The sequence below is a fragment of the Plecotus auritus genome, assembly GCF_963455305.1.
Source record: "Plecotus auritus genome assembly, chromosome: 6".
Classification (NCBI taxonomy): Eukaryota; Metazoa; Chordata; class Mammalia; order Chiroptera; family Vespertilionidae; genus Plecotus; species Plecotus auritus.
In genome coordinates, this window is record NC_137773.1 from 61,274,131 (window position 1) to 61,299,299 (window position 25,169).

The following is a 25,169-nucleotide window of genomic DNA, read 5'->3' on the forward strand; positions in this document are numbered from 1 at the left end:
CATAAAGCCTTTCCTACTACTTGAAAAAGTGGGCAATTTCTTCTCCCCTTGAGTCGTCAAGACCGTTTTTTATGCTTCTTTTGTTGGAAGTCCATTCTACTTGGGATTATAGTTGATTGTGTTTGTCCTGACTGCCGCATTTGTCATCCAGCTCCTTAATACAGGAAAGGAGACTTGTTCCTCTTTGTGTCCAGAGTGGTGCCTTGCACAAAGTGTGTGCTCAGTAAACACTGGGCAGATTGGTGACTGAATGAACACGGGCTCTTTCCAGCTATTTTCGGGGGGGCGGGGGGAGCGGTTAGAGGGGGCCTTTTATGTAGTTCCTAATCTGAGGAGTTTCAGTCTCACAGGTACAGCAGCAAGGAGGCGGGATAAGAAAGCCTATGAAAACTAAACAGGCCCAAAGCACTGAGCGGTGGTGGTCCTGAAGCCTAACCACCAGAAAACTCTGCCAGGAAATGCATGCCCCTTAGACTCCCAATGCCCCTATATTGCTCTTTAGCTCCTCTCTGTGTACTGAGAACTTTACCTGCGAAACCTTACCTTTTTCACCATTTCACAGCCTCCTAGAGATTAATTCCCTAAGGAATTCCATTCTTTCAGTTACAAATTGAACACCATAGGTTTGCTCTGCAAACCAATATCAGGCCCTAATCCTCTAAACAGGGCCATGTGAGGGAAAGTTTAAAATCAGTGACTGCATAAATACTATTTTAGAATAAAAGCGAAAACTAAAGAAATAGGACACAAGATTCAATTCAATTTCATGTGTACTTATTATGTGCCAAGTTTTTGCAAAGCCTTGTCCTGGGCACTGATGATTAAAAATGATCCAAAGATTTAATAGGACACTGATCTCATTCATAAGATTCCACGTGGCTCTGACAATATAACAGGAAAGGGAGGAGCGGAGTGGGAAGAGTCTGGGGGGAGGGAGGGCATTGCACAGGAGGGCCAGGGTGCTGGGTCAGGACTGGATAGAGATGGGAAATAAGTGGTAGGGCTGCTGGTAGCTGTGCTCATAATTGCATTAGTGGTGGCCTTTGATACTTTGTGTCATCCAGGAAATGTGGATGGAATTCCAATAGAATAGGAAATGCTTTAGGAAAAAATATTCTAAAGCAATCTATATATAAAAAAGGCTAAGTGACCGACCATATGTCTATCCAACCATCCGACCGACCAGCTGGTACAGATGACGCGCACTGGCAATTTAAAAATAAACGTTGACTTGCGCATGTGCGATACATGTAAAGCTCTTGCTGGCGCCAACCGCACACGTGTGTTTCTATCTGTCATTGTCAATTGTGATTTTGGTTATTTTTATAGCATGTTTTTGTTGTTTTTATATCATGTCTTTGTTGTTATTATGTCATGTTATTATTTATTTACTAATCAATTTATATACTATGTTCATATACACTAGTGCTCTGGTGCATGGATTCGTGCACAGTGAAAGGGAATTAATTAGAAGGTGGCCGGCGGGGCAGGATTGGGCAAGGAGGGAACCAACCTCCTGCAGTCCCTCCCTGGCCAGCCACACCTGGGGTGGTGCCTTGGCTTGAAGGACATCTGTAGGTCCCTCCGGCAGCTTGGCCTGCGGGGATCAGGCTGAAACCACCTCTCCAACATCCCCCAAGGGGTCCCAGATTGCAAGAGAGCAGTTCTCGGGTGACACACCCCAGAACCCGGCTCCCTCCTCTCAGGTTCCAGGGTGCATAACCTGAGAACTGCTGCAGCCAAGTCACTGCAGCTGGGCAGCTCATTCGTTGAGCATCTGCCCCCTGGTGGTCAGTGCGTGTCATAGCTACCAGTTGGACAATTAGTAAATTTAAAATTTACTAATTTTAAAATTAGTAAAATCTCTATATATAAAAAAACTAAGCGACCATCTTAGTTTTATATATATATAGATTTTACTAATTTTCTTTCATCTCTGACACATCTATTATAGAGAAAGGGTGAAGAGCAATATTAAAATATTTCTTCTAATTAATTTCCTTTCAATGTGCACGAATCCGTGCACCAAGCCACTAGTATTGAATAAAAGATATGAAATGAGACAGGTTGATATAGAAAAAAAATTTTAAATGATAGTATTTAATAGAACCCAGTGCATCTGTCAGTGTTCTTAGCTACTGATGACAGAAGCTACTCTAGTTAGTTTGAGCATAAAAGGAATTTATTAAAGCCCTGGCCAGTGTGGCTCAGTTGGTTGGAGCATCACCTCATACACTGAAAGGTGGTGGGTTGGATTCCTACTCAGGGCACATACCCAAGTTGTGGATTTGATCTCAGGTCGGGGTGCATGAGGGATGTTTCTCTCTCACATCAATGTTTCTCTCTCTCTCTCCCTCTCTCCCATTTCCTGTCTCTAAAATCAATAAAAAAAATTTTAATGAATTTATTAAAATCTATCATGACACCATCAAAAAAGTGGCATTTCTTCAAAGAAGATACCCAAGTGGCCAATAAGCACATGAAAAGATGTTCAAAATCATTAGTCATTAGAGAAATGCAAATCAAAACCACAATGAAATGCCACTTCACACCCACTAGGAAATGAGAACCCTCAGACATTGCTGGTGGCAGTATAAAATGATGTAACTGCTTTGGAAGAGAGTCTGGCAGTTGCTCAAAATGTTAAGTATAGAATTACCATATGACCTAGCAATTGTACTCCTAAGTTGTAACCAAGAGAAATGAAAATATAGGAAGGATATAGGTCCCCACAAAAAACTTTATTCAGAGCATTATTCATACTAGCCCCAAAATGAAAACAGTGCATATGTTTATGAACTGATGAAATGGATATGCAAAATGTAGTCTATCTGAACAATGGAATATTATTCTGCAATAAAAACGAATGAAGTACTGATTCATGCTATAATATGGTTAAACCTTAAAAAAAAAGCTAAATGAAAGAAGCCAGACACAAAAGGCCCATCCTGTATGATTCTATTCATATGAAGTGTCCAGAATAAGCAAATCCATAGAGACAGCAAGTCTGTGAATGTTATGGTTGAATTGTCCCCCATCCCCCAAATTCATGTTGAAGTCCTAACCCCCACTACCTTAGAATGTGACCTTAGATGGATATAGAGAAATTTCCAATAGGAGATGGAAATAGGGCAGATGGAATTAGTTAAAATGAGGTCATACTGCAGTAGGGTGGGCCCCTACTCCAATATGATTGATGTCCTTAAAAAGGGGGAAATTTGAACAGACACACAGGGAGACCGCCAGGTGAAGACTGGGGTTATGTTGCCATAAGCCAAGGAACTAAGAGAGTGTGCTAGAACAGATCTCTCCCCAGCGGCAGGCAGAGGGAGACTGTCCCTCCTGTTGACACATTAAACTTGGATATCCAACCTCCAGAATGGTGAGCCAATACATTTCTATTGTTCAAGCCACTTCGTCTTATGGAACTGTGTTAGGACAGCTCTAGCAAGCTCAGTGAGTTTTTCTCTACTCCTGTATTTGCTTCTACTTATAAGTGGGCAACTGCCTATTTTGTATAGCTAGCCCATAATGCCCCAAATACCTTACAGATCCAACTGACTGGCCTGCTGGGACACTTGCATTGAATACCCCACAAAAATCACGGGCTCAACTTGTCTAAACTTAAGTCATCATTTCTCTGGTCCCACCTGTTCCTCCTTTATTTTTCTTTCTTGGTGAATGGTACCCTCCATCCCCAGTGTTGCCCAAGTCAGAAGCTGGGTGTTAGCCTACAACCCCAGTCCGCTGCCTGTAATCAGGGGTCAAATCCTAAAGGTCCCACCTCTTTCCCATCTTTGGAGTCTTTCCTGTCCGTCCCAGCCCCACCTCCACTCCCTCCCCAGGCTGTCTTCCTTCCATTTGCCTTCCACAGTAATCTTTCTACAACACAGTTTTAATCAAATCACTCACCTGCTTAAAATCCTTCCGAGTGTCCCCATAGCTTCCAAACAAAAGTCAAATCCCAGAACTTAGCAGATAAAACCTGTGTGGTCTGACTCCTTGCCACCCTTTATAAGCCATCTTTCACCTTTGCTCCTTGCTCCTGCTTTCTGCAGCCACTCCATGGTTCACCTCTCTCTCTCTCTCTCTCTCTCTCTCTCTCTCTCTCTCTCTCTCTCTCTCTCTCTCTCTCTCTTCTCTCTCTCTCTCTCTCTCTCTCTCTCTCTCTCTCTTCATTCTATCTGATGTCTGCTCAGGTTTCAAAACTCAAATGCAGCCTCCTCTGGGAAGCCTTCCTTGATTTCCAGCATTATTTAAAACTTGCTTCTATGTTCCTGTAACCCTCTGGGCACACACTCTATCACAGCAATTGCACGATGCACTGAAATTGTTGGTCCTCCTCCCCCCTTCTCACCACCCTCCCCCAGTAATAAGGCACTTAAGGATAAAGGCTTCAGGTTTTTTCCAACTTTCTGTTCTCAATCTATTATGACATATAGGAGTTAGTCATAACTGTTTCTGGAAGGAAGGAAGGAAGGAAGGAAGGAAGGAAGGAAGGAAGGAAGGAAGGAAGGGAGGGAGGGAGGGAGGGAGGGAGGGAGGGAGGGAGGGAGGGAGGGAGGGAGGGAGGGAGGAAGGAAGGGAGGGAGAAAGAGGAGGGAGGGAGAAAGAGGAGGGAGGGAGAAAGAGGAGGGAGGAGGGAAGGGAAACGGGCGGGGAGGGGAGGGGAGGGGAGGGGAGGGGGAGGGGAGGGGAGAGGAGAATTTTAGCGTGAAAAGTAAGACCCTGAGGAGTAGAAATGTCTCCTCATTTTCAGAGCTGGTTGTGCTGTAGTTGACTATTCGCCAGGATGAAAGGAAACGCAGGGATTTTGTCCTCTCTCCCATTCAGGAGCTGTGATTGCTTTTAATAATGAACCGGCCTGTAATGAAGGCTGGCCCCTTTCTGCTCTCTGGGCCCCATCAGACTCAAGTCGCTTCCCCAGAAAGGACCGTTTGCATCTGTGTTTACAGGGTGCGTTCGGGGGAGCCGGCCTGCCCAGTGAGCCAAGCCCCTTCTTTCCTGCGCCCCTGGGCTGCGATTGGCCCTCCCGGAGGCTGGCCGCGGGAGCCTTGAGTCATCGCGCTGGAAATCTTTCTGGAACTGGGCACCGGCTTGCATGTTGTGTTGTTTTCGCGCGTTGTGGGGATTAGCTGCCGGGCCGGGTCGGGAGCGAGCGCGAGCTGGGCAGCATGCAGTCCAGGACCTGCCCCTGCCTCCTGGCGTATGGAGCACAGATGTCTCCGCGCCGGGCCTGAGCGCAGAATGGAAATGACCAAGCAGAGGCCCTTTGGGGACCGAGGGCTCCCAGATAAGGCCCTTCCGAGCCCAGCCAGGAGGCCGCTTTTCCTCCGCTGGTGTGTAGTCCCGACTTCAGGTTAGCGCTCAGAAACGCTGGAGGTAACGCCGTGTCACCTTCCGACACAACCGGACCGGGCTGCGGCTGCGGAGAGGAGGAGGCGGGCAGGAGCTGCGCCAGCGGCTGGGTCCTCTGCCCCGGCTGTGAGCGAGCACCCCCGGCCCTGGCGGGGCCACAGCGGCCGAGGCAGAGTCACCGCGGCGCCCTCGCGGGTCTCGCAGTAAGTCAGGGCTCGGGCGGTGGTGCTGGCTGAGCGCCGCTGCCGCCGCAGGCCTGGTCCTGCCCTGCTGTGGAACCGCCCCGGGCCAAGGTCTGGGTGGACTGAGGTGTGCGGGAAGCCTGCAGACACTCTTCCGGATCCCGGCTCGGATCCTGGCTGGGATCCCGGCTCGGCAAGAGAAGCCACCCTGGAGCTGGCGCTGGCGCTGGGGGCTGCGGCTGCTGGCGCTGTCCGTGGGGCTCGACCTTGAGGTTGCCTCGCTCCCAGGCTGGGCCGGCGGAGGTCTCCGGGGGTGGGAACCATTTGCCATTCGCGCAAAGCTTCAGAAGTAAAGCTTTTAACGTCCTTTTGCACGAAAAAATGAGGCAGGAAAAAAGAAGATATTCTGCAATCTTAAAGCAGTAGCATTAATAATTTTTGAAAACTATTTCCTTTCCCCTCCCCCTTCTTAAATTTTGGCCATTTCCCTAAAACTGCACAAATAGATTTCCTCCCTATTAGCCTCAACTCTTATTCGCTGCCCAAGTTCATACTACAGTTCTGGCTTATTGGAGGCGAGGGATGTGGATTTTTGAGGCTTTTAAGGACTCCTTTTGATTGATGTGTTCTGAAAAGTACATGCTCCGTATTGAAAACTTCATGCTGCTAACAACTCAGGCAAAGGGCTGGGGGTGAGCAGGAAGGTTTGTAGCATGAAATGCCTGTCAGACTCAAACATTCTGTGAACCCCAAATCTGTTCCCCCTGTAGTTCAACCCTATAGAGCAACTGCTTCCTTCTTCACCCCTTCTATCCTCTCCCCCTCAAACCCCCCCCCACCCCAAATCATCAGCCTTAATTTGTGAAACAGAGACAGCTTTAGGTTAAAATGGCTTTTTAATAGTTAATTTTAGAGCACTTAGAATTCTAGGCATCCAAAGATTGGGTTAGTCCTTCGAGTGGGAGGGTGGTGGTTCTGTGGCAGTATACACACCAATGCCTTTTTTTCAGTAAATAGCTTATAGCCGATTTTCTTCAAAAAATGGAGATTAACCTTTACATCAGTGTTATAAGAATACTAGAGGTTCGGTGCACGGATTCGGGCACTGGTGGGGTTCCTTAGCCTGGCCTATGCCCTCTCGCAGTCTGGGACCCCTCAGGGGATGTAGCAGTGCAAGAAGCCGAAGGTGGCTGGGGAGGAGCCCAAGCCGGGCCCAGAGCCACTCCCACTCATCCTGGCCCCGCAGCACCTGCTGCCCAGAGGCAGGAGAGGCTTGTGCTGCTGCAGCTGCACTCCTGCACTTGCCAGCCTTGAGCACAGCTTCTGGCTGAGCGGTGTTCCTACTGTGGGAGCGTACTGACCACCAGGGGGCAGCTCCTGCGTTGAGCGTCTGCCCCTGGTGGTCAGTGTGCGTCATAGCTACCAGTTGACTGATGGGTTGGTCTTTCAGTCATTTGGTCACTTAGGCTTTTATATACATAGATAGTTATTGTTGCATGACAACCTGCATTTCCGGGTTCCTTTCCTAGGGTGGGAGGAGGTATTGTGCTCCGTTCACTGCCTCCCAGTTCTACTTGACCTCTGGTCTCAGATTTCCTCCTGACTTCATCCTTGGCAGACCTAGTATCTGCCATTCAACTGTAAGAAACAAAAGAGCAGGAATGATTTAGAACACTTTGACTATCACAACATTAACCAAAGATGCAAAACATTTCACTGAACTCTTTATGATGCACATACATGACCTTCCCTTCTTCAAATTTAGGTACACCCAGCGATTAAAGATGAATTTTTAAAAACAAACAAAAACTCCTCCTCCCTTCCCCCTCCCTTGGTTAAATACAGATTTGGCTGAATCAAGGTAGGCCACCTAAGCTAATGAAATGTCTTCATGGTAACATAATTCAGTCACGATCTGGACTGGTATATGGACTCTTTTTGATTGATGTGTTCTAAAAAGTACATGCTCCATATCGAAAACTTCATGCTGCTCACAACTCAGATAGAGGGCTGGGGGCAGACAGGAAGATTTGGAGCATGAAATACCTGTCAGACTCCAAGCATTCTATGAACCCCAAATCCATCCCCCCTATAGTTCCCCCTGGGTACAAAGGGTTAACACCAGTTCTTATTTTTTCCCCTGTAGCCTCTCTCTTCTTTTCCCCTTTTCCATACTATCCCATGTAGGTACCTATCATGACTTTATTTGGGATCATGGAATCTAAGATAGTACCTTTCAGTGTCAAGGTTCGTTTAGATGACAGTGTCCCCTTGTCAGTATTCTCAGAACTTTTTTTCCAAATTCTGCCTTTATTTTCCTGGAAAATTCTATGTCTATTAAATCCTCTATTGGAAATTCCATTGTATCATTCAAAAGTAAATGTGGCGCCTACATCTTGAATTACTTCTTTTGCATCATCATTTGAATGTTGACTTGCATGGTTTCCTGATTGTCTGGTCAGCTTGTTATTTCTGCTTCATATTGAAATGAAGCAGAAGGATCTTCTCATAAAATGTGAATCTAAATGGGTTAGGGAGTCTCCTTGAAAATTAGCAGCATACACTCTGACCTTTTCTTTGGTCTGCCGTTGGGTTGAATTCCGCCCTTTGAATTTCTGTTTACTGACTACTTTGGGAAAAAAACCCTGGATATTGACCTTGGGTCTCATGAGTAATCTGTTTATTTGGCCTTTTCTGAGCAGCAGTAACTCACCACCTCTCCAAGTGCTGCTTGGTGGGAATTTGCCTGTTCACTGGAGATAACTCAGTAGGGTAATCCAGCAATGCACAAGGAACCTTTGAAAATGCCATCCTGAAATCTGGGAAGAAAACATTTCCGAACTTTCTCCTTTTCTCACCTCTCCACTGCATGGTTTACACCAAATCCATCTTGGGTTACAGATTCCCAAAGGGCCGTTTTAGCTTGATTTGAACAGGCTCGAAAGGTTTATGTTGGCAGGTGCTGGCAGGATGCTTTTGAAGCTGCTGCTAATGATGCAGATGGAACAATGATGGCTTTCCTTTTGGGATTCATGAGAAAATACAGACCAATGTCTGGTTGAGAAGCCTCTCGGAGACTGTTATCTTAAAAGTCTTGAGTCAGGGCTGAGTTACTGTCATACTGTATCGCCAACGTATTTCTTATACTCACATGTGTTAGACCTTAAGTCTGACCTGCTAGTTGGCAGGTCTGAAAGAGCCCCTGCCAGTCATCTGTGTGTTTAACTTATTATCTTCTCTGGCAGAGAATGGCCTTTCATATGGATAGTATTTGGTCTTGGAGTTCGAAGAATTGGCAAGTGGAACCTTTGAGATAAGTAAGTGGAGGGGAAGTGAAGGGGAATCAATCCAAGGGCACCGAGTCACTGTTTACTGGCCAGGCAGCTTTTATGTATTTTTTTTTTTTTTTGAGAGTTTAGTGGAAATTCAACCTCAGAAACTGAGCTTTTGTTGGCAAACATTTTGTCTAACTAATACTGGTTCCTTCCTATGGAAAACGATTATTTTTGCATATCCTGACTTTGAATCTCATCTTATTCCTTGAACAGAAGTATCCTCACCCTAGAATTTTCACTATGTTCTTTTTTATAACACACTGGATGTCTAGGTGAAATTTATTTAGGCAGAAGGGCTGGCCAGGAAGATTGGGATGTGTCCTGAGTCAAACAAGAATACCTTGTCTCCAAGCATCTTTATTAATTCATGACAGTGTAAACGTGCTCCAATAGAAGCTGTGGCTGCATTTTTCAGTGAAATGACTCAGCCTAAGAAGTGCAGGCTGTTGGATCCAGAGCAATTTGTAGAAATGTGCTGGAGGCAACTGCAGTTCTGGGAGGTGATTAGCCTTTTAAATCACCATCTCCTTATTGTAAGTGTTGCTCAGGTTTCAGAATGCCTGCCATTGAAGGATGTCTTTTTTCGTTTAAATGTGGCCATTGATTTCAATGGAAATATCCAGAGAGGCAATGTCATGCTGAGCTGGGTACCTCCCATTAGGATCCGGACTAGCATTTTGGGCCTCTCATTGCTGACCTTTAGGGATCGTGATTTTGAGGTCCAGAAAGCAAACAAAATGAAATCTCTCAGTTTAAGACACCTGAGAAGAGTGATTTGACATAGCACCCAGGTAGAAGAAAGGAACGATGTTTTTCAAGCTGAGTCTGCCAGCCAACAGGATTTATTGAGCAAATATTATGTTTCAAGGTCCCTGCTTTATGATCTGAAAAAGTACCATAGCGTAAAAGGCAGAACATAAGCCTTCAAGGAATTTTCAAGCCTGGGGGGTATCTTCAAACATTAGTGAGCATCCTTCCACCTGTTCACTGACTTCCTCACCTGGGAAACCAGGTCAAGGACTATGGTAGGACTCTCTTCCCTTGTCCAGCTATACCTGCTTCCTGAGGGAATCAAGATGGTCCCTTGAGTCCAATGGTTGACCTATGAACCAGGAGGTCAGGGTGTGATACCCAGTCAGGGCATATGCCTGGGCTTCAGGCTCAATCCTCAGGAGGAGGTATACAGGAGGCAGCTAATCAATGATTCTGTCCCATCATTGATGTTTCTCTCTCCTTCTCCCTTCCTTTCTCTGAAATCAATAAAAATATATTTAAAAATATAAAAAGATGGTCCCTTGACCTGAGCTTTGCTTCCTTTGGTAGTGAAAGGTGTGTTCTCGGTTCTTTCAACATGACCTGGGTGAAGTGACACTTGCTACCTAACCCCAAGCTCCTATTTGTTGATTGGCTTTATTCCTATAATGTGTTCAATAGTTAAGTGGGCTATCACCAAAATGCCCAGAGGGTAAATGATAGATATCTTTGAGCTTTGCCTTAATGAAGAGGATGAGATCAGGTCTCCTTAATCATGAACCTAGCTCAAACTAAACAAAGAACTGTCTCTTTTTCTGACTACTTGCAATTTATTTAAATTAGTGTTGCACATTCAACATGGAGTCAAAGCTATACTAGTCTAATAAAGCCTCCCAGAAGGGTGAGTTTTCTTGGCCTTTGTCTAGGGATAAAAAAAAAAAAAAAAAGTCATTAGCCACATTGAATTAGATTTGCATCTTGTTAGCTGCCTGTATCTCCTTGACTATGGGGCTTAGTGGGAGGGGCCCATCTTTCTTATTTGCTGGGCAGACTGCCTTAGTTATGATTCTGCCAGGAATTAAAATAGTGAACTAGAAGCATAGGAGGGGAAAGGAAAAGGGCAGGAACTTGCAGGATAATCAAAAGAAGGGAAGCTTTAGGGTCAGTTCTGACCGCCCCCCCCCCCTTTTTTTTTTTGTAATTCAAGATTAGGTACAGTTTGCCTTAGCAGCACACAGGCTATCTCAGTGGGTAGTAATCTCCTTGGTGTTGGTGAGTGAATTGTCTCCTTGCAGATTTGGGGCAGCTGGCTCCTCTTTGTTGTTTGGCATATGTCCAGGGCTTCTTCTACTAACCCCATGCCTTAGATTCTACTTGTGAAAGGCTAAATAATTGCTGTGTTAGACAAAGAAGGAGATTGTAAGAGTGAACTGCTCATGAAACCTAAGCACGCATTTTGGATTCCCCCTTATTTAGCATGGCCAATCAGAAGTCACCCAAGGAAAGTGGATAAAAAGGTACTCTAATGGGCTGAATGTTGGCTTCTTGATTGCTGCAGAAAATAAATGGCCAAGACTCAATGTCTTTCTCTTCTAAATCTAAGCCAATAATGAAGCCACTGATCAAAACCAAATTTCACAAATGGTTATAGAACATGGTCTCCAGATTCCTGTACCATTAGAAAGAATTCTTTTTTTTACAAAACTATTTCCAGTTCAGAGAAGCAATGCTTCATCCATCTGTTGTGCCATACACTCTGCAACAAATGAGCCTTAAATGACAAATGCTCTATTGGCCCCAGGTCACATGGAAGTCACATTGTCATGTTGTACAATGAAGTGTTGTGACAGGGTGCCATTTGCGTAGAGGAAGGATGAGAAGAGGCAGACTGCAATCGTTTTGCTGTTTTTCCTTATATTCGGCCATCAAAGAGCAATTACCCTTTGAGGGTCCTTCATCTCCTTCCTCCCTGAACGTCTCAGCAGAGAAACCTGAAGTGCAAAGCAGTTCATGCCTGAAGGCTAAATCCCACTCAAAGCCAAACCACACACCAAACCACGAAAGATCTAAGAGCTTGGAAATGGATGGGGTTGGAGGGAAGAGTATGGGGGGCCCTGTGCAAAGTGCTTCTTTTTCTTGTGAGATTTACTCTAATATCTCCACTTCAGCTATAGACCCCACAGAAGAAGTTGTCTTTTATTCATCTTTAATACAATTTCATGGCTAGAAAACAAACCGGGTTTCTCAGGGATTTCCTCTAGAAGGATTTTGCTTGTAGTCCACATACACTGTTTTGCTTAAACAGAGTTTCTAAATCTTTTTTTGTTTTGTTTCTGATTGGTTAATAAACATCTATTACCGATCAAATTCATATTACTTTCTAAAAAGTCTTTACAATATCAAGAATGGGAAATAATGAAGAATTTGCTTTAAATAGTTAAAGTAGTTTCTGTAATAGGAGGAAGACAGATTGGTTGGGTTATGAAATTCTGAATCCCATCTGCATGGGAGCTGGTTTTCATTTGTAATATGATACAAAATATTCTTGGCATGTTTGGGGCTTGATCTACATAGGATGCTCTGTGCTAAAACCAAATCTAGATAGAATAACTAGGTTACTTTTCCTAGACTTTTTTCCCCTAACCATTTTCTCTTCAAGTCCCTTGGATAACTGCATTCACTGAAGTGCTGCCTGTTCTCTCGATGAGTAGTTTAATCTTCAGTCTTCATTATTCAGCCCTTCAGCTGGTATCTGTGGATGGCTGATCAAGGGGACTGGAGTTCACCAGCAGACCAGAGGGAGGGAGTCATTCCAAATGGCAACACTCAGAACTCCTGCTTATGTCCTAGATCTATTTTGCAGGCCCTAGAAATCCAAGGTCCAGCTTTCTGAATTTTACACATCCTGACTGCTACAATAATTATACTCTTAATATGCATGCTGTATTTGGCGCCTGCAACTTAAAAATGACCACTTGATTTACTTGAAATCACTGGCCAGCATATAAGTTTTGTGGAACAAATACCAAAGGTAAATAAAAAGTTAATTCAACCTCTTTAAAATAGAAACATTTAAATAGAAAAAAATCTAAATTCATATGGCTGGTTTCATAGAAAAAAATTGGTGATTTAGGGCATGTGAATATTGACTCTGTATATTACTAAAGCTCATCTTCATTGGAATTGGAGTGAGGGTTTGGCTCTTCCTTAATTCAAGGTGCTCAAGGATGAACCATAGTAAGAGTCTAAATTGACAGAGGTTGACTTGCCTGTGTGTTGCAGGCATATTTTATCAATTCTTGGTTAGCTTTCAGTCTGAAACCCAGTCGAATTTAGTTACAGGAAAAAAACAACAACCCAAAACAAAACATTAACCTCTTCATTTAGGCATAACCTTGTGGATTTATTGCACTAGAGCTGATTATATCAGGGACTGTCAGTTATTTCTTCGGAGAGCCTGGGATACTGCATGCCTTAAGATAGATGGAGGTGACTATATGCTTTCTATCTTTTATTCATGAAGATAGCCCTGCTGACCCACCAGGATGTGCTTTGCAGTTTTCTTCATCCCTCCTCTCATTTTTTATTAGTCATGAAATTTATTGGCCCCTGTGGCATGAATCCAGATGAACCAGCTCATGAGGTTCAAGCCCCTAATTTCATCAGCATAGCAGTTAACTAGCTGAGCTAACTTGGCACTGAGATGATAATAATGATTTAGTCTCACATTTGAGCCTTAAAAAAATCTCACCTTAAAAAAATCACTCACCTTTTTTAGTCTCACCTTAAAAAAAAATCACTTTCACATAAATTATTCCATCTTATCTTTATAATGACTCTGAGAGGTAACATGTTAAAGGTAAGGAAAGTGAGGCTCCAAGAAGTTCATCGATTTTTCCAGTAACAGAAGATTTAGGACTCACACCTAGGGCATCCTTCTCTCTTAACAAAAATGCTCAATAATACTCGATTGTATGACAAATGATAAACTCATGCAGTAATAGGTTTATTGAGAAAACAAATGTAGGAAGGTGTCTGGAAAAGTGGTTTGCAATAGAGGCTAGTCACTTAAAATTTAACTCTAGACCAGCCGTGGGCAAACTACGGCCCGCGGGCCGGATCCGGCCCGTTCGGCTGTTCTATCCGGCCCACGGAGCCAAAAGAGCAGAGGGTTCTCTTGCTAACCCCTCTGATCCTTCACCAGCAGCAGTGTTAACATGGCAATGTCGGCAAACACGGCCGCAGCTCTTTCTTCTGAGTGGGCGGATTTATATCCGCCCATTCAGTAGAAGGAACAACCTCTCAATCTTCCAGAGGCTCCTTATAATGCCCGCGGACGCATTCCCCGACATCACCCTGGGAATGCGTAGACGCGTTATCGTGGTGATGTAGGGAGACACGCCCCTGGAGAGCACAGTATCAGAGCATTAGCTAAAAAGGAGACCATGCAAAAGGCAAGATTCTTTAAAGGAAAGAAAAGGGGAAAAAATAGATACAGAAGCAAAGAAGCATTGAACAGACTGTCGGGCTACAGCGGGAAGGCAGAGGAGGTTTTGGGGGAGGGGAGCTGTAAGAGATCAACTGAAGGACTTGTGCGCATGCATATAAGCATAACCAATGGATAAAAGACACTGGGGGGGGGGGGCAGGTAAAGGCATGTACTGGGAGGAAGGGGAGGCTGGGGGGAGGTCAATGGGAAAAAAATGAGACATATGTACTACTATTTGTAATACTTCAAACAATTAAAAAAAATTTAAAAGAAAAAAAAAAAGAAATAAGACCAGGAAACTTTACATAAAAAAAAAATAAATAAAACTTATAACATAAAAACTTCATTTATGAATTATAATGCTAAACTCTTTTATCCTTTCATTTGAACAATATATATTAAAGTGTCTCTAACAAAAAACCTACAAAAAATAAATAAAAATAAAAAGGAGACCAACAACACTGTTCCCACTGAAGTTGATGTTTTAAAGACCAAAAACCTTTCAACCCAGTCTACATTGCCATCTACATCTACGTCCCGGGCATAATTTGGAAGTTGCACTAAAGAAAATGTTTAATTTACTGTTTACACATTTTGTTCTTTTCTATTTGTTTTAGTTTTAAATTATTTTATTATATTTAAGTTTAATTTGAAAGGCTTTTGTACCTTTCCTTTGATAGGCAATTTTATTTTGCCTTTGCCATCTTCAATATAAGGTATGTTATTGTGCTATGATTCCTCCATTTTTTGAAGTTTCAAATTATAATAATTAGTGTTTACATTCTTCTTGTTAAAATGTTTGAAATGAATAAAACTATTGAAATAAAAAAAAAGACCATACCCTTTTATGTAATGATGTTTACTTTGAATTTATATTAGTTCACACAAACACTCCATCCATGCTTTTGTTCCGGCCCTCCGGTCCAGTTTAAGAACCCATTGTGTCCCTTGAGTCAAAAAGTTTGCCCACCCCTGTTCTAGACCCAAGAATATCACATGAGGACACTATGTGAATAGGACATAATCAAGTGACAGCTTACATGATACAGAGGATAAGTATGACAGTTCAGAGTAGAGGTAGAAAACCATTGGCCAAAAATTCAGGGACAGTATAATTGAGGAAGAGGGACTACAGTTAGCGCTTAAAGAATGTGCAAGTTTAGATGGAAGAGAGAAGTGGGTAGGGCATAATAGGCTGTTGGGAACATCCCAAGCAAAGGCAGAGAGCCATCGTCCAGATGGGGATTAGCAAGGAGACCTGTGTTATTGGAGGGGGCTGCCCAGAAGCTGTGGGAATTAAGGTTCAATAGGGAGGATGGGGCCAAATCAAAGAGGACCTTTAGTGATAGGCAGAGAAGCATGGACTGATGTTAAGGCTCTGTAAGGCATGTGGGCAGGGTTGGTTCCTTCTGAGGGCTGTGCGGGAGAATCTGTTCTGTGACTCTCCCTAGCTTCTGCTAGCCTCGGGCACTCTTTGGCTTGTCAATGGTGCTCTCCCTGTGTCTTTTTTCTATGCATGTCTCAGTGTCCAAATTTCTCCTCTTAATAAGGACACTGGTCAGATTGCATTAAGGCCCATCCTAATGACCTCATTTTCACTTGATTACCTCTGTGAAGACCCATTTCCTAATAAGATCACATTATGAGGTCCTGGCACCTCTCATAGAAGGGTGAATTCAGGAGAAGCAGCAGAAGGGTCTGTGCACTTGGGGACAGGAAGTGGCGGTGGGAGGGGTGAGGACTGGAGAGAAGGTGGTGATGAGTTGAATTCGAGGTTGGATTGCTGAGCTGAAGATGATGTGAACAACCATGTGGAGATGTCAAGCAGGCTGTTGGGTTCGCAGTTCTGGGCTCAGAAGAAAGATCTTAGGGGAAAAAAAATTGGCTTATAGATCTAGAGAGGAAAAGAAATTATAATACTAAGCACTGACTGTTAACCAGGCACAGTTCATAATGCTTTCCATGACTTCTCTCTTTAATCTTTTCAACAACCATGAGGTTCAAGCCCATAATTTCATCAGCATAGCAGTTAACTAGCTGGTACTGGACATTCAGGAGTACCCTGCTCAGGTATCCCACTATTAGAGGATCCATATACGTCTACACCCAAATTTCCCACATGTGACCGTGACTGTGATCCACAGCACAGACGTATGTTACGTTGTGGTTTACAGACATATATTTCAAGGAAACAAAAGTTGCATAAGATTACACTCAGTCCTCTGCTGTGTTCTATTTGATTTCATTGTTTAAACAAGCTGTTTGAAACCCATAACTTGATACCCAATCCACTCTTGAAACCCACAGTTTTAGAATTACGGTTTAACATCCTCCTGCAAAGATGAGCAGGTTAGGAGGGAACTTTGCTTCCAGGTGCTTTAAAGTGAAAAGTATAACAAGATTAGTTGCAAATCTCTTCCACCAAATCATGCCCCAAGGACACGTCTGCAGAACCGGCTAGCTCTTCAGCAGTGAGTCATTTACAGCTGTCACATGCATTTATGAGGATTGAAGCCATTTTTGCTGCCAGGTTTTTCCGTTGGTTGGTGCAGGAAAAGATGCAGATGCACTTAACACTGGAGAATTTTGAAGTCGTTAGTTCTAAAATTACTACGGGGTTGCATGGCAGCAGAATTTGGGCACGCAGCCCAAAACAAACCAGCCCCGTGCCTGCGCTCCACTGTGATGTGATTCCTTCGGACAGTAATTGCCATCGGAAAGAATACCTCCAAGGCGGAAGTTATGGAATATGACAGTTAACATCTTGCTGAGCAGGAAATGGTTTTGCTGTCAGGACATTAGAAATCCACTCCCAAAATATATCATAGACCCTGAATGTATTCATCTTTCCTTCCACTTCTTCGGAAGGGGGGAAACGTTTCTTTTCACTAGAAACCCTGCTGAGTGGCCCTGTGCCTCCTTGCCCCCTCCAGGGCCTCACTCCCTCAGCTAACCCTTCCTTCTCTTTTGGGCTCCATCATTTCCTCCTTTAGCATGGCTTCCCTTCCTTCTGACTTCTAATCCACCCTGGGTTCCTTGAAAAAAGCCCCTTAGCAGAAGGAATGTGGGGGGGCCCAGCAGGGGGGTTAGCCAGTCTCCATCTTCGTAGTGGTGGTGGTCCCGAGACGACATGCTTGTCAAAACTCATAGATTTGAACAATAGAGCAAATTTTACTATATGTAAATTATATGTTTTTAAAAACACGACTTTAAAATAAAAGCCCCTCCCCCTTACCCTTTTCTTAATCCTGCCGCCCTGTGATTATCACCCTCTCTCCTTCCTCCCTTCCCCTGACACTTCTCCCACCCTCTTCCTTTTAGCTAAAGCACAGTGGTGTTTGCTGGTTGGTGGGGGAGGCAGCTCTAACCAAGCAAACAGATAGATAGGTCATTAGAGATTGTGACATTTGCAGTGGGGCCCGTGGGAGCCAAGTACTCAGTGAGGAGCTTACACCTCCCTTATGAAGACCCAGTAACTTTGCTGTTTACTAAGGAGAGGCCACCTCTTTCTCTGGACTTAAGATCTCAGAATGCAGTAATGGGTTGACGGATACATGAAAATCCAGAAACAGAGAGACAGAATGAATGATGGAGGGGGGAACCGAAGCCGGAGGCCACAGGAAGGCTGGGTAAAGGTCCCAGAATGCTGCGAAGAAAGCCCTGGCCGGTGGCATGAACAGAAAACTAGAAAGGAAATCTGTTTTTATAATGAATAAGCTTCTTGGACAAGTCTAAATTAAGACTGGGTTCTTCCACTTCTGGGGGGACAAACACACATGTGTTAAGAGCTTTTTAAAAATAGAATGGCAATTCCACCGAGGCCCTTCAGGGAGCATGAAAGAGAAGGGGCCCCACCATGCCAGCCACGCACCCCAGCAGCACAGGTCTTGAGTAAATCTCTGTGCTTTTCTCACTTTGGCCTGTTGTCAAATTTGACTGGATTAAAAGGCTAACTGCTAATGATTTACTGTCCACTCTTCTGCGTTTGTTTTAGTGTCAGATTTTTATTATCAAGGTCATTCTGAAGATGCGCAGCTTCTTAACCATACAAAGTCGGTACAGGACTTAGCCTTCGTCTAGTAAGTCTTGCCCCTTTTTTTTCTTTCCAGTCCCAGGAGTCTGCCTTCTCTGTGAATCCCCCTCTAACAGGATGTCGTGGTTTATTTTTTCCCTGCCCTTGGCCATGTGGACGGGCCAAGCTTTAACCTTTCACTGTCCTCATCCCTGGGGTGGCTTCCTGTTTCTCAGTCATCTTGGGAACTCCTGCTGTTTGACTGCCCAGTTTGCATGTTCCTAAACTCTAAACCATTAACTCTTCAAGCTCTACTACGAGAGCTGTTTGTTATTCTGCAATATAGTATTTTTATTCTCACTTGGCAAAACCTGTGCTTGTTGTATTTCTAGTCGATTCTGTTGTAGAACAATCTCCACAAAACTTCCGTCCTTATCCTGTAACCGGGCAGCCTGATGTCCACTCCCAGGTCTGCGTGTAAAGAGGGGGCAGTGGGGCAGATGGAGAGAGGCATGCACCCAGGCCTGAGTTCTGCGTTGGATGGCGTGGGGGGAGTCACGCCCTCTCCCCAGACCTGTTTCTTTGTCTATATGATGGCGAATATGGCCCCGAGCTCCAGGTATTCTGCAGAGATGCCTCAGGGACCCTGCCAAAGTGTGAGCTGACCTTGTTGGCAGGGCCCCCAGGACTGGGACCAGTTCTTCAGAGAAAGTTTTTTGTGGCTTTAAAACCACGAGGCTGTATCATCTCTATGGTTCTTTCCAACTTTAAATGTCCCTGATTCTATGAAAGGGTGGAGGGTCTTGTGCCTTCCTGCTCTTAGTAACTGGTGGAGAGGCCCTGCCAGTGCAAGCAGGGGGTGGGTTAGGAGCCAGACCTGGGGCTGTGGGAAAGAACTGAGCCCCACTGTGGGATTGGGAAGTGATGGAGTTTATGCCAATGGTCTTGGTCTGAGATTAGAGATCCACTTGACACAAGGATGGCTCTTACCCCTTTAGACCAGCGGTGGGGAACCTTTTTCTGCCAAGGGCCATTTGGATATTTATAACATCATTCAAAGACCATACAAAATTCTCAATTTAAAAATTAGCCTGCTATATTTTGGTCAAACATTTAATTAACTCACCCATATTGCCTTGGCAGGGCCAGACCAAATGATTTCTTGGGCCTTATATGGCCCACAGGCTGGACGTTCCCCACCCCTGCTTTTGAGGTACCAATGCCACAGCACATGGTGGGGTAAAGATGAGAGGAAAGGCCAGGTTCTTTGACCTTGGGCTTGTGCTTCTTGATGGGTAGGGAAGGAGCATTGGGTACAGTGGGGACATCCTGGCCAGAGTTCCTTGCCAGATCCCAGTTCCTCACTTTTCCTCTTCTAAAGAGATCTTGCTTGCTTTCTTCATCAGACAGCAGTTAAAACGGAGGCAATTCTGAAGGGAGCCGGCAGGTTATCTATGACTCAGATGATGTGTACACATCTGTGTCCGGGCCTGTTCCCAGAGGAGAATCCCCCTGAGTTAGAGGGCACTACTCCGACATCCGACCTCGAGGATGCTCACTCAGCATGTCAGGGCGGGACGAGCAGATGCTTTACCTAGTAAGGATAGCAGGACGTGGGGAACACGTGGTTGTTTTGTTTTGTTTTTAATCTATTTTTATTGATTTCAGAGAGGAAGGGAAAGGGAGAGAGAGACAGAAACATCAGTGATGAGAGAGAATCATTGATCGGCTGCCTCCTGCAAACCGCACCCCCCCGCCCCTGCCACACACACACACACACACACACACACACACACACACACACACACACACACTGGGGATCAAGCCTGAAACCTGGGCATGTGCCCTGACTGGGAATCAAACCGTGACTTCCTGGTTCAAAGGTCGATGCTCAACCACTGAGCCACGCCAGCCTGGCAGCACATGTTTTTTTAAGGATGTACAAGAGCAGTTTTGATTCTTGGAATGGCTTCATAAGAAAGCCTTTGCATTTCCTTTGAGTCAAGGGAAACAAGTTTAATTATTAATTGCTATGTGTCTGGAATATGGCCTTTTAAAATAGCATTAGAGAAAGAATTTTTGGCTTGTGAGGCATTTCATATAAACTAGACAGTAAAACCCTTCCTAGATTGCAGTGGAAAGGAAAGCACAGTGTGCTGTCTCCATTCACAGGTGCTTACGAAGGTAGGAGTGGAGGCAAGGAAAGAAGGGAGTTAGGAATTACGTGGCATTTCCTGGGGGCTCTGACTGTTCTTTAACAAAATCATATGCAATCTGATTTATTCTTTTTCTAAGATATTTTTTAATATTTTAAAATTGATATTAGAGAGAGAGAGAGAGACGAAGAGAGAGAAAAGCATCAATTTTTTGTCCCACTTATTTATGCATTCATTGGTTGCTTCTTGTATATGCCCTGACCGGGGACTGAACCTAAAACCTTGGCATATCAGGGCAACACTATAACCAGCTGGTCTACCCAGCCAGGGCACAACTGGTTTCTATGTTGGTGAGACTTGGCCTGTTTTCAGGCAGGTTTGTCCTGCGTGCTCTCATGTTCTCTAGCCTTCTTTACCCACCACACAGGTAGTCTCTCCTTGCTTCTGTGTGTAGAATTGAAGGGCGTGGTGGCCCTCTGGGCAGACCTTACAGCTGGGTTTCTCTGTGCACAGCACTGAGCAGTGAAGTACACACACAGCTCATCTTCGTGCCTGTGGGGGACAGCGTGCCTTTGTCTACAAAACACAGGCGCATCCCAGGAACTGATTGTCTTTTCCATTTAACTTGTGCACAAGTAAACTGTAGACAGTGTTTACTTATCTTTGCTTGTGCACAAATAAATTACAGGTATTGTTTTTCTTACAGGAGATTTCTGCCATTCTTGGATTGGTTTATAACCTTGTTAAAGTTAGTGGGGCCTGTGTCTTATTATTCAGACACTGAATTAGGGTATTATGGACCCACTAAGTAGATTTTCTTTTGAAGCAAAATCCATGAAAGAAAGTGCCAGCCATTGCATTAGGCTTGATCAGAAGTGGGTGAACTATAGCCTGTGGGCCAAGTCCTGCCCACTGCCTGTGAGCTAAGAGTGGTTTTACTTTCTTAATGCTTGGGGCCGGGGGGGGGGGGGGGGGAAACAGGGCGTGGGGGAGATAATAATGTTCTGTAATATTTTAGTGAATATAAATGTAGGTTTTTGAAGCACAGCTATACTCCATCACTTGCATATTACCTAGGGCTGCTTTCATACAACAAGGAAAGAAGTGAGTAGTTTAAACAGATACTGTGTGGCCACAATTTATTATTGGGCCCTTTACAGAGAAAGTTGCTGACCCCTAGTCAACAACAATAGTTGACATCTTTTGAGTTTTACTCTATGCCAGGCCCTATGCTAAGCATCTTTTATATTTAATTTATCTTTACTGTTGGAAGTATTACAGATGCCCCCCGTGCTAAGCATCTTTGAGGTATAACTCTTAATTTTTTCATTTTCTGTTGATTTGAGAGAGAGAGGAAGAGGGAGAGATTCGTTGTTCCACTTACTTATGCACTCATTGGTTGATTCCTGTACGTGCACTGACTGGGAATCGAGTCTGCAACCATGGCATGTGGGGACAAATCTCTAACCAACTGAGCTACATGGCCTGGGCTGAGGTGTAACTCTTTCATCGCCATTTACAGATGAGGAAAAGGATGGTCAGAGAGGTTGTACATTTCCCCCCAAATCACACCGCTGGTCAGTGTCAGAGCTGGGATTTGCAGACACGTTGTCTGATTCCAGGGTCTGGATTATCATCAACCTCTGAACACTGTCCCAGTCGGCTGGAGCAATACCCCTTGGTGGGGCTGAGGTGGAGGCCACAGATAGAAATTATTTATTTGAGAGTGAATTTATTTTTGTTTATTTAATTGATTGTTTAACTGAGATTTTATGTTTGTCTCTCTCATAAAAGTGCACAAATTCCTTAAGGATAGTGATCAAATGTAGACTCCAGTACAGTGCCCAGCACGTGGTGGAAGCTAAAGTAGAAGCTTAGTGAATGAAGGAAATGGATGGGGAGTAAGGATGGGGCAGGAGAAAAGGGGAAGAAGAGAGACAGGAAGAAGAAATATATTACCAAGGAAGAGTGGGGTGCCCCCAGCATTGGCCCTCAGGCCATGGATGGCTCCACTTGGCACCAAGGTGGCTTACCTGGTACCAGGGCATATGGTGTGGGCAGGACACCCTGGGCCTGCCAGGCCTGTCCTGATTGGTGTGCACACCCCCTCTGCTGGGGCCTACCTGGTCCTATTCACCTGCCCCTGCTCCCCTCACCTCTGGTGGCACTGTGGCTTCCTGGCACACAGCCTGGACACATTGCCAGCCCTTGAGGGGAGAGCTAAGCAAGTCAGTATTTATTTTCTTTGGAGCATGTCCATGCGGAGGAGGACATGAAAGCGTTTCTCTCCTTACGTTTTCAAGGAAACCACTGATTCTAAAGGTGAGACACTGGCTAAAGAGGACTCGTTTCTACTAGTCGTTGCCCACATGAAGCACCAGGCCTCTTACATCCATGCAAGAAACATCCAAACCTGTACAGAATTTTTATAAGAGTTTATTTGACAACATATGCCAGGAAACAAGATCTTAAATGCTCCCAAGAATAAGTTTCATAGCTTCTTTTATGCATTTTAATTTAAGGAGAGGAGGTAATAAAGGTTGGAGAAATCAAGATGGAGGAATGGATTACAGTATAGTTAACAAGGTTATGTGCTCTCTTGAAGGTTAATACCCTTCAGGGGTATTACGGCTGGTATTTCAAAGATGTGTTAACTATAGGTAACTCCATTGTATGGTTATTGATTACCACAGGGAGATGAATAAAACCTAGCATTTTCAGAAGCACATTATTTTAACTGTGCTTTTAAATTTAACTCCATTAATTAAGCATCTCTTGTTTGTGGTAGGGTCTATCTTCTGCCTCTCTGGAAAGGATGACTTTTCATCATCTGACACGTTCAAGTTTTTTGTTGTTTGCTTGCTTGTTTTTGCCGCTTAAAATAAAAATGTCATGTAATTTTAATTCTCACAAGATAGTGTCTTATAATCTATACTAATAAAAGAGTAATATGCTAATTAGACCGGGAGACCTTCCAGAGACCTTCCGGACATCCTTTTGGACAAAGCCAAGGGCTTGGCCAGACTGCAAACTGCCCCCAAACGGCCCTCAGCCCCTCACCCAGGCTGGCCACGCCCCCCAGCAGGGACCCTCACCTGATGGGGGTGTGGCCAGCCTGCAAATGGCCATCAGCCCCTTGCCCAGGCCCACCCCGCCCCCAGCGGGGACCCTCACTTCGATGGGGGCATGGCCAGCCTGCAAACCGCCCCAGGCCCCTCACCCAGGCCAGCCCCACCCCCCAAGGGGACCCCCACCCTGATCCAGGATCCCCTTCAGGCAGACCAGCTGGCCCCAACCCATGCACCAGACCTCTATCTATACTAATAAAAGGGTAATATGCTAATTAGACTGGGAGAACTTCTAGGAGACCTTCCGGACATCCTTCCAGACAAAGCCATGGTGGCAGGGCCTAGGCAGAGGTGGTTAAGGGCGATCAGGCTGGTGGAGGGGGGGGGCAGTTGGGGGAGAACAGGCCAGCAGGGGGGCCATTTGGGGGCGAGCAGGCCCACAGGGGGCGCAGTTTGGGGGTGAGCAGGTTGGCAGGTGGGGCAGTTGGGGGTGAGCAGTTGGGGGTGATCAGGCTGGCAAGGTGGGGCAGTTGAGGGTGAGAAGGCCAGGAGGGGGGCAGTTGGAGGCAAGCAGGCTGGCAGGCAGTAGTTAGGGGCAATCAGGCAGGCAAGCAGGCAAGCGGTTTGGAGCCAGTGGTCCTGGATTTCGAGAGGGATCCCAGATTGGAGAGGGTACAGGTTGGGCTGAGGGACATTCTCCCCCCATGCATGAATTTCATGCACCAGGCCACTAGTCTATATATATAAAAGCCTAAGCAACCAAACAACTGAATGACTGGTCGACTGGTAAACAGGTCACTATGATGTGCACTGACCACCTGTGGGAAGATGCTCAACACAAGAGCTGCCCCTTGGTGGTCATTGCACTCCCACAGCCAACTTCCCGTGGCCCCGATCAGCCCCAATTGCTGGCCAGGCCAAGGGACCCCACCCATGCATTAACTAATTCGTGCACCGGGCCTCTAGTTTTGTACTAAAACAGGCAGAAGTGGAGCCCTCACTTGAATTAAGTATTGTACCCACTTTACTATCATATTGAAGAAAAGGATGCCAATTTTGGAAGAGGTGTACTGCATCTAATAAGAAAGTGTAGCCTGGCCTGTGTGCTCAGTGGTTGAGCATCAACCTATGAACCAGAAGGTCATGGTCAGGGCACATACCATCCCCCCCACCCCCCTGCGGTTGCTGGCTCAATTCCCAGTGCAGGGCATGCAGGAGGCAGCTGATATATGATTTTCTCTTATCTTTGATGTTTCTATCTTTCTCCCTCTCCTTTCCTCTCTAAAATCAATTAAAAAATAGTTAAAAATAAAATAAAAAATATATTTTAAAAAAGAAAGTATAAAAAACAAAGATAAATTATGTAATTTTTTAAATGAAAGTTTAAGTTTTATTTCCTTTGGTTAGAATGAGAGGGCCCCAAACCTTTGGTTAATTCCAATTCTTATTGTTTAAGAGTATGTTGTTTACCCACCTTCTGAATTAAAATAGGTAGTATGTATTACTTAACTACCTCACTTGAGTTAGGCATATTATGTTAAGTGATGTGAATGTTTCTCGACTTTATTAAAAGCTTAAAAATTTTGGACCTATTTGCACCACAAAACAACAACAATACACACACACACACACACACACACACTCACACACGAACATGGGACAGGGCTGGCTTAAAAGCTCTCACTAAAGAACTTCTAGGCCTGGGGGTGTGACTGCCCAGCAGGAATTTATGATCAGATCACTCTGGGAGGTTACTTTCCATAGAACCCCTAATTTTGTTCATACAAGAACAAGGAGCAGATGAGCTTGAGCAGAG

At 44.8% G+C, this 25,169-nt stretch overlaps 1 protein-coding gene across 13 annotated transcripts in view; it reads left to right on the forward strand.

The window, feature by feature from the left end:
* TRIM2 (tripartite motif containing 2) overlaps positions 1–25,169 on the forward strand; it is a 127,507-nt gene that overhangs the window by 44,484 nt on the left and 57,854 nt on the right. The window contains exon 1 of one of the 13 annotated variants that reach the window (XM_080673063.1): positions 5,026–5,359. The exons of 8 other annotated variants lie outside the window; for them this stretch is intronic. The gene's annotated coding sequence lies outside the window, so the exon portion shown is untranslated. Of the gene's footprint in view, positions 1–5,025; positions 5,562–25,169 lie in introns of those variants that run through there. 4 more of the 13 variants (XM_080673054.1, XM_080673061.1, XM_080673055.1 and 1 more) reach the window with 4 other exon arrangements.